Source organism: Psittacula echo, assembly GCF_963264785.1.
Source record: "Psittacula echo genome assembly, chromosome: 3".
Classification (NCBI taxonomy): domain Eukaryota; kingdom Metazoa; phylum Chordata; class Aves; order Psittaciformes; family Psittacidae; genus Psittacula; species Psittacula echo.
The window spans coordinates 60,213,492-60,224,040 of NC_137736.1; positions in this window are offsets into that span (position 1 = coordinate 60,213,492).

Consider the following 10,549-nt stretch of genomic DNA (forward strand, 5'->3'; position numbering starts at 1 on the left):
AATATTTAACTGTGATGATAATGGAAGGTAATTACCTGTGAAGGTAATATAAACTAAGACATTTTATTAAGGGCTGTGATGACTTCTCCATTAATGAGCTTTGTAAATACAGGTCAGATTCCTTCCACCTCCCCTTTCCTAAGTGTGTACCCATGGTCAAAATTGAGTCCATTCAGGAGTATTGTTTAATGGCTGTGTGATGTAGAAAGTCAGAGGAGGTGATTACGGAGTCTCTGTACAACCTATAAATCAGTCTAGGACACAGATCCCTAACACAACTTTTTTCTCGCCTTACTGAGCTCATTCTGGTTGGAAAGTCTCTCTTGGAGTTGTTTGCCCATGTTTGGGTGAAGTTTCACTCGAGGCTTGCACAGCAGCATTAATATTGCCCTGTCTTCACCAGAAATTCCTGAGTGCATGCCTAAATAACAAATACTAGGCACAGGAGTGGTGACAACACTTGACTTGCTGCCAGAAGATCTGCATAAAAGCATTCACAGCAGGGCAGCTTAAGGGTATTCTGCTTTAATTTAGAACTCAAACATAATTTTTCTTAATTAACAAAAAATACTCTGTTTCCAGAGTCTGATCCTGGCCCCCCTCCCAACCCATAAAACAACCATAAAAAGCCTCCATGATAGGCCAAATAAGCAACAATGACGGAAGCTAACCATTACCCGTTTCTCTGTGGATTTTCTCCATACGCATTTCATTACTTTCACGCAAATACCTTACGGCTTCTGCAGCTGTAAAAGGATTATTAACAGAGTGGATTGCATTCCTACCACACACCAAACCCCCCAGTTGCTATGTGGGTGTCAAGCTTCAATCAAGGCAATGCGTAGCAGCTGTTGAACACTTACCGTGTACCTCTGAAAGGCACAGCACACACACAGTGCTGTTCAGGTGTGCCAGAGGTACTGTCCTCCAGTGGGTCTGTAGCAGTGGTGCTCAGGTTAAAAACTTGCCAGTGTGTCAACAGCATGAGCTGCCAAACCAGAGCAACTTCCTGACAAAGTGAAATTGCTGTTTGTGTCTTGCTCAGCACGTCACACCCAGTACATGTTACTTGGAAAACAGCGTGTGAGCAGGAGATCACATTGCCTGGGTATGAAGGTGCCGGTGAAAAATAAAGTAAGCAGGTCAAGAGTACAGCTAAGCAAGTGTTGCTTCATTTGTGACTCAGAGTGGGTTCTGAGTGTGAGGAATCCCACAAGGGGCCTTGCTGACATGCCAAGTGTGTCGGACAGCTTAATGTTAATCAGGTGTAGAAAAAACAAACCTTGAGTGTCGAGGCTGCAATGTCATGGTCAGATATTCAGTAACAATAAAGTTACAGTGGTCTAAATAGGTTTGAATTTATAAAGAGGGCTTAATTCATACTATTACTCTTCCCTCCCAGATTTCCGTGAAGTGTTCAGTCTCCTTATCCATGCCTATTTCTCAGATTCCCCCCAGACTATCCTTGCCCCTATAGTCCCCACTGGAAAATGATGGGGCCCAACAGGAGCTGATACGCAAGCCAAGGGCACTGAGGATTTACCTTCAGGAAGATACATCAGGTGCTCATTTTCAGTTGAGGAACCAGGTTCTCGTGCTCCACGAGCAACACATTTGAAGCAGAGGATCAAAGGAGAGGCCAGTCCTGAGCTTTGTTTCACAGGCCCACTCCTGACCCACAATAAAGCTTGTCTCAAGACATGCACTGGACAGTCCCTCATTTCCTAGCCTCACAGCCAGCATTAATATCAGCCCCTGTGGCCTCTAGGGAACTGTGCCTGCTAGTCCCAGCTCCCTAACTTATTCCCTCACTTCTGTGTGATATGCCTGATTCTCCTCCTCCATGGCTGGGCAGCTTTTCCATGCTACGTTTTGTCCTTCAGGTCATGTTTATATGACACTACCAGGAGCAGGACTGAGAAAACCCCCATCTTTTTTATTCCTGTATTGTTTTCCAACCAATAATTATTTTCCCAGAACTCCTGTGAGGTGAAGGATTAACCCTGCTTTATAAGTGGGGATATGGAGTACAGAAAGCCTAAAGAAAAAATACCTACCCATTCTGGAGTGTCAGCTGAGGCACTTAAAACCTCATTTAATAGTATAGTCAGATTACAGCCTTGACTTCAGTTGCAGCTGTGAATAAACAGGGCTCATGCAAGTCATACCCCAAAGCTTGCGGTTAGAGAATGAGGAACCTGTAACCAGTGACATCACATGTGAGAAGTCAGGGTTAGGTGATGTAATTAGCATCATGCAAAACTTGTGGCAACTGCTGATGGATGGTAAGATTATCTTTCTTCTTCATGCAGTTCTCCCCTCTCTTAGTACCTACCTATCTTCCATCTTCTGCAAGAGCTAACGAAGCAGAACCACAGGCACCTTACTCTCCTTCAAGACCCTGCTGAAGTCAGGAGCCCCCATGTCTCCAGTACAATTTATGAGATATGAGTTCTGTGGGGGGAAAAAAAAAATGGCATGTGACAGTGTAACAAGAATAACTCCTATGCTAAGAAGTGTGGGTGAGAAGGGCAGGGGAAAGCCCCTAATTTCAGCATTTCCCAGCCTTTTGTACCAGCTGTTCCAAATTCAGCACTCTTTGACTGTCAATTTCTAGACATAGGCAAAAAACAAAACAAAACAAAACAAAACAAACCCTAAAAAAAACCCAAAAAAAACCCGACCCCAAAACCAAACCAAAAAGGCAAAAATCAAAGCAAGTCCTGTCAGCCCTGACATCCTTCACAGGTTCTTAGTGCAAGTCTTCTTGCACAGTCAACTCCTTTCTTCTGCTCTGTCTCCCACACTGTTGGATTTCAGTCCTAATCTCTTCCATCCCAAGCTCCCCTGAAGTATTCACTCTCTTGATGCTTGCCTATATCCCAGATTCCTCCCAAATTATCCTTGTCCCTCTAGTCCCCAGTGGCTCAACACTCAGATCTAGCACCTGAGGCCACAGCAGGCTGTTGCAGTGAGGAACAGTGATTGATGGAAGAGCCTTCATCATGATTTCCAGGCTGGGACAGGTCATACTTTTTATGAAGAATTTAGCCACTGAGCTCTGGGGCTTTTTCCAGTTTGTGTGGCCTGAATTCTTCAAAGATTTGTCATTTCCCCAGTGGTTTCATCACACAAACAGCAAAAGGCACATTTCAAATAGCAGAGACACTTCACCTTCTCACTGAGCTTAAAGTCCTTTACCCGTTGCAAGAGATCAGCATAGCACACCAAGATTTCTTCTCCATCAAGGGCACAACACTAAGTAATTTTCTTAAATGGTATTCTCAGAAGTGGCATAACCATTTAGCTATTAGAAACAATTAGGAGTAATCAAAGCCAAAGTTTTATAAAGAAAGCATTTTTGGAAACCTAATTGCAGCTGTCACTGTCAGCTCTACATCCCATTAAAGGAACTACCTCAGCCAAATGCCCTAAACACTTGTAAGCTCCTCCAAGTTGAAGAGGAGGTGCTCTAGGATGCAGTCACACTTGCACCTCAAATAACACAGGTGTTAAAGGAAAACTCAAGTAATCCCATGAAACCCAGGTTCCCTGTGTCTCAGCCGTGCCTGCACTCTCAGGTAGGGCAGAGACTACACTAAATCTTTCTGTGCCTTTAGCTCAAGTGAAGTGCCTACCAGACTCAATATGTTTCAGAATGATACACTACAAAGAAAGCCCTCAAGTACATGGTAAAGTTTCAGGTGGCTAATGAAATTATCGCTTGCAGTCTGGCACATTAAGCTGCTGCACTGATTGCAAACACATACACCTCTGATCATTTGCGTGTCAGAGCAAAACGAAAATAATGCATCAAATAGAGCTCCTGGCAGTATTCAGTGTTACTTGTGTTAGCTGTAAGCGCTGGCAGCCTACAAGCTATGTTCCCGCTGCATGACTGAACCCAGAGGTCACAACTGTCTTTTTAAAGGTATCTGCTAATAAGAAAGCCATTGATATTTTATTCCTGCTCTGTCTCCTCCAGGAACTTTTCACCTTCTCTAAACATATTACAAATATCTTCAGTACACCCAGCCTCATAGGAGAAGTTTTGATTACAAGTTATCCCCCAGCAATGGCTTATCCACATCTGACGATGGCAGCTTGCTTCTGCAGAAAGTGCTTGTTATTCTCCCCTTCAGGGACGGAGAAGGAGAGGTGGATTGAAGCTTCATGACCCATTTGCAGGAAGCAATATCTGTTTGAGCAGCATGGGCAGAGTGATGATGCCTTGCAGAGGTCCTCCTGAGTAGTGGCACCACAGAGACATCTGTGTGCGCTATGCAATGCTGACAGTTGAGTCAGTATGGTCAGCTAGAAATGGGGTATCTGGATTTGGAGCAGAAGTCTAGATTCCTACCAAGTCACTTCTGTTTGTGTCAGACATCCAACCCAAACATAGGCAGGGGAAGCACTGTTAGTTTTCTAAACAACAAAACAGGAAGTTAACTCCACAAACCTGGCTCCTTACAATATTTGACATTTTTTCCACCATTTCTTTAGTTAACATGAGCTAAGTAAGGTAAGGAGGTATCCTGGGTTTGGCTAGGATAGAGTTAATTTTCCTCCTAGCAGCTGCTTCAGTGCTGTGTTTTGGATTTAGTCTGTTAATAATGTTGATAACAGGGTGATGGTTTAGTTGTTGCTAAGTAATGCTTACTCTAAATGAGGACTTTTCAGTCTCATGCACTGCTAGTGAGGAGGGGCACGAGAAGCTGGGAGGAAGCAGGGACAGGACACCTGACCCAAACTAGCCAAAGGGGTATTCCATACCACAGCACATCATGCCCAGTACATAAACTGGGGGGAGTTACCTGGAAGGGACAAATCGCTGCTGGGGTCAGGTTGGGTATCAGTCAGTGGGTGGTGAGCAATTGTATGGTGCCTCACTTGTTCACTCCTTCCTCTTTCTCTATATTTCCTATTGTTATTATTGTTGTTATTTTTATTATTATTGTATTATTAGTATCATATTTTACTTTTATTTCAATTATTAAACTGTTCTTTATCCCAAGCCATGGGTTTTCGTGTTTATTCTGATTCTTCTCTCCGTCCCACTGGGGAGGTGGGGAGTGCATGAACGACTGCGTGGCACTTAGTTGCCGGCTGTGCTTAAACCACAACAGAAGGCAGGAGATGGCAACATTTCTTGGCATACAAGACTTGGCAGGATGTATGTGGAAATTGGCTCCACCTGCCTCTGCTGATCCTTCTCCTCCAGTCGGATCACCTAGCACTCGCACACCAGCCCTCCTCCGCATCATTACAGACAGACACAGCCCACTGGCCTGAGAGAATAGATCGGACCTGAAGGATCAGCTGAGAACTGGGGTTGTTTAGCCTGGAGAAAAGGAGGCTAAGGGGAGACCTTATTGCTCTCTACAACTACCTGAAAGGAGGATGGAGTGAGGTGGGAGTCAGTGTCTTCTTCCAAGTAACCAGCAATAGAGCAAGAGGAAAAGGCCAGGGGAGGTTTAGGTTGGCTATAAGGAAGAATTTTTTCACTGAAACGCTTGTCAGGCATTTGACCAGGCTGCCCAGGGAAGTGGTGGAGTCATCAGTCCTGGTGGTATTTAAAACACCTGTAGATGTGGCACTTAGGACACGGTTTAGTGGCAGATTTGGCAGTGCTAGGTTAATGGTTGGACTCAGTGATCTAGAGGTCTTTTCCAACCTTAACGATTCTATGATTCTATGAAGTGAAGGCCTCTGCTGCTTCAACAGACAGTGGCATAGCAGCCTAGTATTATTTTGCTTCCTTTGTATACACTGAAATGACAACGCAGAGCCTCAGGGTAGGAAACCTCCTCCCTGTTTCCAGTCTCAGCTGGCTCCTGGCCAGCTCAGACTGGTTCGTCTTTGTGACTGCCTTGTCTTCTGGCTTCTCTCCTTCTCCTACTCCTTCACTTCCCCCAGTACCAGTTTAGACAGCAATTATAACACCTCCCCCTTCTTAGGCTAAACAAGTTCTGCTCGCTGCCTGGGAGGTGGGCTCTTCATTCCACTCAAACACCAGCAGCCCCTCTCTGCATCTTCGCTAGATCCCCCCAGCCACAGCTGACAAGAACTGGAAATGGAGTCAAGGCAAGGCCTATCCACAGTCACAGTAGTCATATTTATTGTCCACTATTGGAAGTATTTTGCTAGATGCGTGCAGAATTGGGCAGTAGCTTTCTCACAGCCGTGTCACGCTGCTGGCTTACAGATCTTCATGAAAACCTTCACATTGTCCTCTTGGGCTACCTGCAGTCCCATTACATACTTTCCAATGCAAAATGTTTAAACCTGAAAGAGTTCCAACTAGAAGCTGCAGCAAAAAGACCCCAAAATAACAGAAGTATGAAATCTCTGCCAGTATTACGTCAGAACAGGAGAGGAGTGCACAAAGCAAATCTACCATGCTGTATTTTCAGCTCCAAATCCATCAGTAAGAGGATTACAATAGAAGTATATCACTGTCTAATGAAGTGATTTTTCTCTGACTGGCAAGCAATCATATAACAGGCCCTTACATGGAGATAGCAGCAATGCAAGTAGGTTGTTTTCCATCAGAAAGGCATTTCCAATAACCTATTAAGTCAACCCTAAACCCACAAAAAACAATTACAATTTAGTGCAATACCTTGCTCTCACATGGAGATGCATTTAAACAGTGTGCTGAGATTAAAACCTGATTAACACTTACCACTGGTCAGCTTCTAGAAAAATGAAGTTATGTTTATACTGTCTATAGCCAAGAGGAGTAAAGCAACACACTGCCACTGCTTAGAAAACAAGGAAATAACACCTCTGCTCCATCTTTGTTATGCAGTCCTGTAATGCTCGACAGGACAAAGGTAAGCCTACAAAAACCCATCCTGATTACACCAGAGGACAGCAAGTGCATGCATGCATGCAACTGAGACACTAATGGGAAACCCACTCACACTACATTCTACTCTTGACCTTAGCCTAAAGGCCAAGAACCTAGGTCCTTAAAAGCAGCTAAAGACAACTATGCAAAATGGAACAAATCATGTGGGACTGTGAAAGGGGGTGTGGAAGTTCCTTCCTTGTGTTACTTCTTTCTTTCTTTCTTGCTGTAACTCTGTTCCTAATCCCTTTCCTCTCCCATGTTTCTAAATCCGTAACTTTAATCATAAATATATATCCCAACAGGGGTTTACAGCAAAGAGCTAGACTGAAAAGACAATCAAAGGAAAACAAATACTGGCAGATGAAAGAAGCTTAAGAAGTAGACAATGGCATAAAAGTAAAGGTTTACTTTGGACTCTGTTTTCTCCAGAGTGTTTGCTGAGTCCTCTTGCTCACTGCCTTTTCACAAGTACAAGCGGTACAGCATTGCAAAGAACAGTCAGAAACTAGGAAACTGAGTAAGTGCAGAGTCGAGTCTTACTCTACAAAATGCTTAAAGTAGAATGAGAGCAAAATAGGTGGATCCAAAATGAAACTTTGTGCTATGCCAGATTTCCAGTTTTACTTGCTGTAAAGCCCTACTGGAAGCCATTCAAAATGTAAGAACAAAGATGCCAAATACAGAATAGAATTCCATACGTGAATTCCTGACCAACACATGGAAAATCTAGTGAGTAGCTCATGCAATCTTTATGTTTCACAGTCACCACAAGTCTATTGTGATTGATTACAACTCCCTCAACTTTCTGTTTGTGTTCCTCATGCTTATTGAGAACATTTTGTGTTTCCCACAGCCTCTTCCGCCCTCCTGATAGGAGAAGAATGACGGATCATCCCATGGTGTATCACCCAAAGATCGCTCAGGATGTGCGAAAGAAAATGTGAATAAAACAGAGAGTGTAGACAGGAGGAAAAACAGATCTACAAGAAAAAATATTCCTACCTCTTGAATCACAGTAGGTGTGTAACATGTGGTTGTTGAAGAAGCTCCTTATTCCACAAGAGCTTTTTCTTCTCCTTGTATATTTCCAGCATAGCTATACATTTTTCCTAGATGAGATCCATTTATTTAGGCACGATTGAGAGCCTTGGCTAGGTTCTCAGAACCAAATTGCTTTCCAGAGCATGTACAAATGCACTCTGGTCTACTTTTACCCTATTTGCAGATTTGCTTTTGTCCCACAAACTGCTCAGGAATTACTTGTACATCCAGGGTGTTCAACGTATTTCTGGCAGTTAGGATGGGAAATACATTTCCATGTGTGTAACCTTCAGGATTATTTTCTCATTACTTCCTTTCCACTTTCCTTTTTTCCCTTTCCATGGTTTCAAACAGACACCCACAGCAGATGCTTCATGCTTTCAGCCTGCCATGAGCATCCTGTCCCATCAGCAGCTGTTGTTCTGGCATGCACACACACACCATACGGGGGAGCATACTTGCTCCTCTGACATCTCCCATAAAGCTTCAGCAACTTTCCTTCCACATGGAGTCCAGCATCCCCAAGGGCTTTAAAGGGACTGCCCATGGCTTTTTTCCCAGCATTGCTCTCTCAGAGCTTGCCTTGCCTGGGGTTACCAGTCTGGAATTTCTATGAGCACAGCTCCTTTTCATGATTCCTTTTCAAAGCAAACACACATCTTTTTAATCCTTCACTCCTGCCTAGATTAAAAGGGAAAATTATGATTTTACAGTACCTAGCCCCAAACAGCACCATTTTGGTGCTTATACCAACCTGTTGCCACCAGCTGCATGGCTGCAGGCCTAATGCTGCTTGCTTCTTAAGGGAAACATCTACTGCATAGCAAAACAGGCTCCAGGCCCTTCAAACCTGCTCTGGTGACGATGAGATGAGGCACCGCAGGCTATTGCCACACGGAGGAGAGCAAGATGACAGCTCAGCTGCACTCAATTGCATTATAACCACAAAAATAGAGATTGATACAAGGCAGCACGAAAGTCGCCTGCACACATCAGCATCAGCTGAACTCACTCCTCCTCGAGGAGGGAGGCACTCTGCTCACCAGCCCCAGCACTGCAGGCTTTGCTGCTAATAGGATCATTTCCTTCTAAAACCTTAGCCACAGCAGCGGCCCAGGAACATGCACAGCTAACTTAGGCTGAAAGGGAATTTTCCACCACCCACAAGCCTCTTTCTACCTTGTGTAAATCCTCTCAAGCACAGGCCTGAGAGAAACTGCGCCAGCCTCTGCAGATGACATGTTAACAAGCATTAACCATGATAGATCTTCAGGACCCAATTCCTGTGTCAAGTTCCCTTTACAGCCTCACAGTTGAAGTAAGCATCCACTGAATTCATCCCTCCTTCCAGGTCCCTTCACATTGCCTTAATAATAGGACAGGGGCTTAGTGTAAATCACGGTAAGGCCATTAAGCAGAAAGATCATTCACCTTCTTCTCTTGACAATTAAGGGATATCAGATACAAGCAGATGCACAAGACATCCTTTTTCATCTGAGAAAATAAGCTTAAGCTATCCTTATATAATCGCTCTTTTCGAAGCAAACTTTCTGGAGCACGGATAAGATCAAAGGTGGTTTTCCCAGCCAGCAAAGTTATTAACACCTCAAAGAAAAAGTAATGCGACACATAAGCCAGAGCTGTCTGATGGCTTCCTTGATTGGAGGACAGAGACAAGTGGTAGCAGCAGGGGGCTGTTACCCTCTGTACAAACAGGGCAGTCTGAGCATGAATAGGAAAACAACATACTTACCTGTTAAAAACAGCATTTTCAGGACATTCTGAATTGCTACTTCTTTGAAGGAACAGTTCCCAAAACAAAAAAACCACGCACATATTTTTAACTACAGGAAAACATCTTCATAGCATGTCATCAGAAAGCACAACAGTGATAATGCACTGTGTGCTGAAGTTAAAAGGGGACAGGCATTGCCCTTAAAGTTGGTTCATAAGCAAGTGAGTTCTGGACCCATTTTCACCCCACAGAAGACAAAAAAATCCTGCCAATACCTCAAAAAACCCCCCAAACCCTGCAAGCTGCTGTCCAAAATGTCCTTTATTTTCTAAGGAACATGAACAGACCCATGGATACATTTTAATTCATTATTTTTGTCTTTCTTGCCGAGATCAGGGGCCAGACTTGGAGCACTAGTGAAGGGAGTCTGTGAGAAACAAGGAGCTCCAAGATGAGGAGAAACAGTAAAACTCAGTTTCCTGTCTGGACTTTCCCTAAAGCTAACATACAGCATGGATTCTCTGATGTACAAAGAACATCTTTTCTCCTATTTTCAAGAAGATTACAGCAACTTACCACCCCTAAGAGCTCAACGTTCCTCTGTAAAATGTGGTTAAAATAGGCCAAAGGATTCAAAAGCTGCTGAGGAGAGACAATAAAGAGACAGAGATGCACAAAATAAGGGCGTGACTTTGCTTTCTGAAGCTGTAACAGTAGTAAGAAAAGAGAAATAACAATCTGGGCCAGCAGTTTCCAAAATATGACATAAATATCACCTGCAGTTTGAAAGCGGTATGCAAATGATATCCAAACAGCCAAATGATGCTCATGCATGCCACTGGGACTAAATTTGTAAAAGCCTTGTATAGTACAATTAAACTAAAACAAACCACAAGCACTTAATTTATCATAACTAG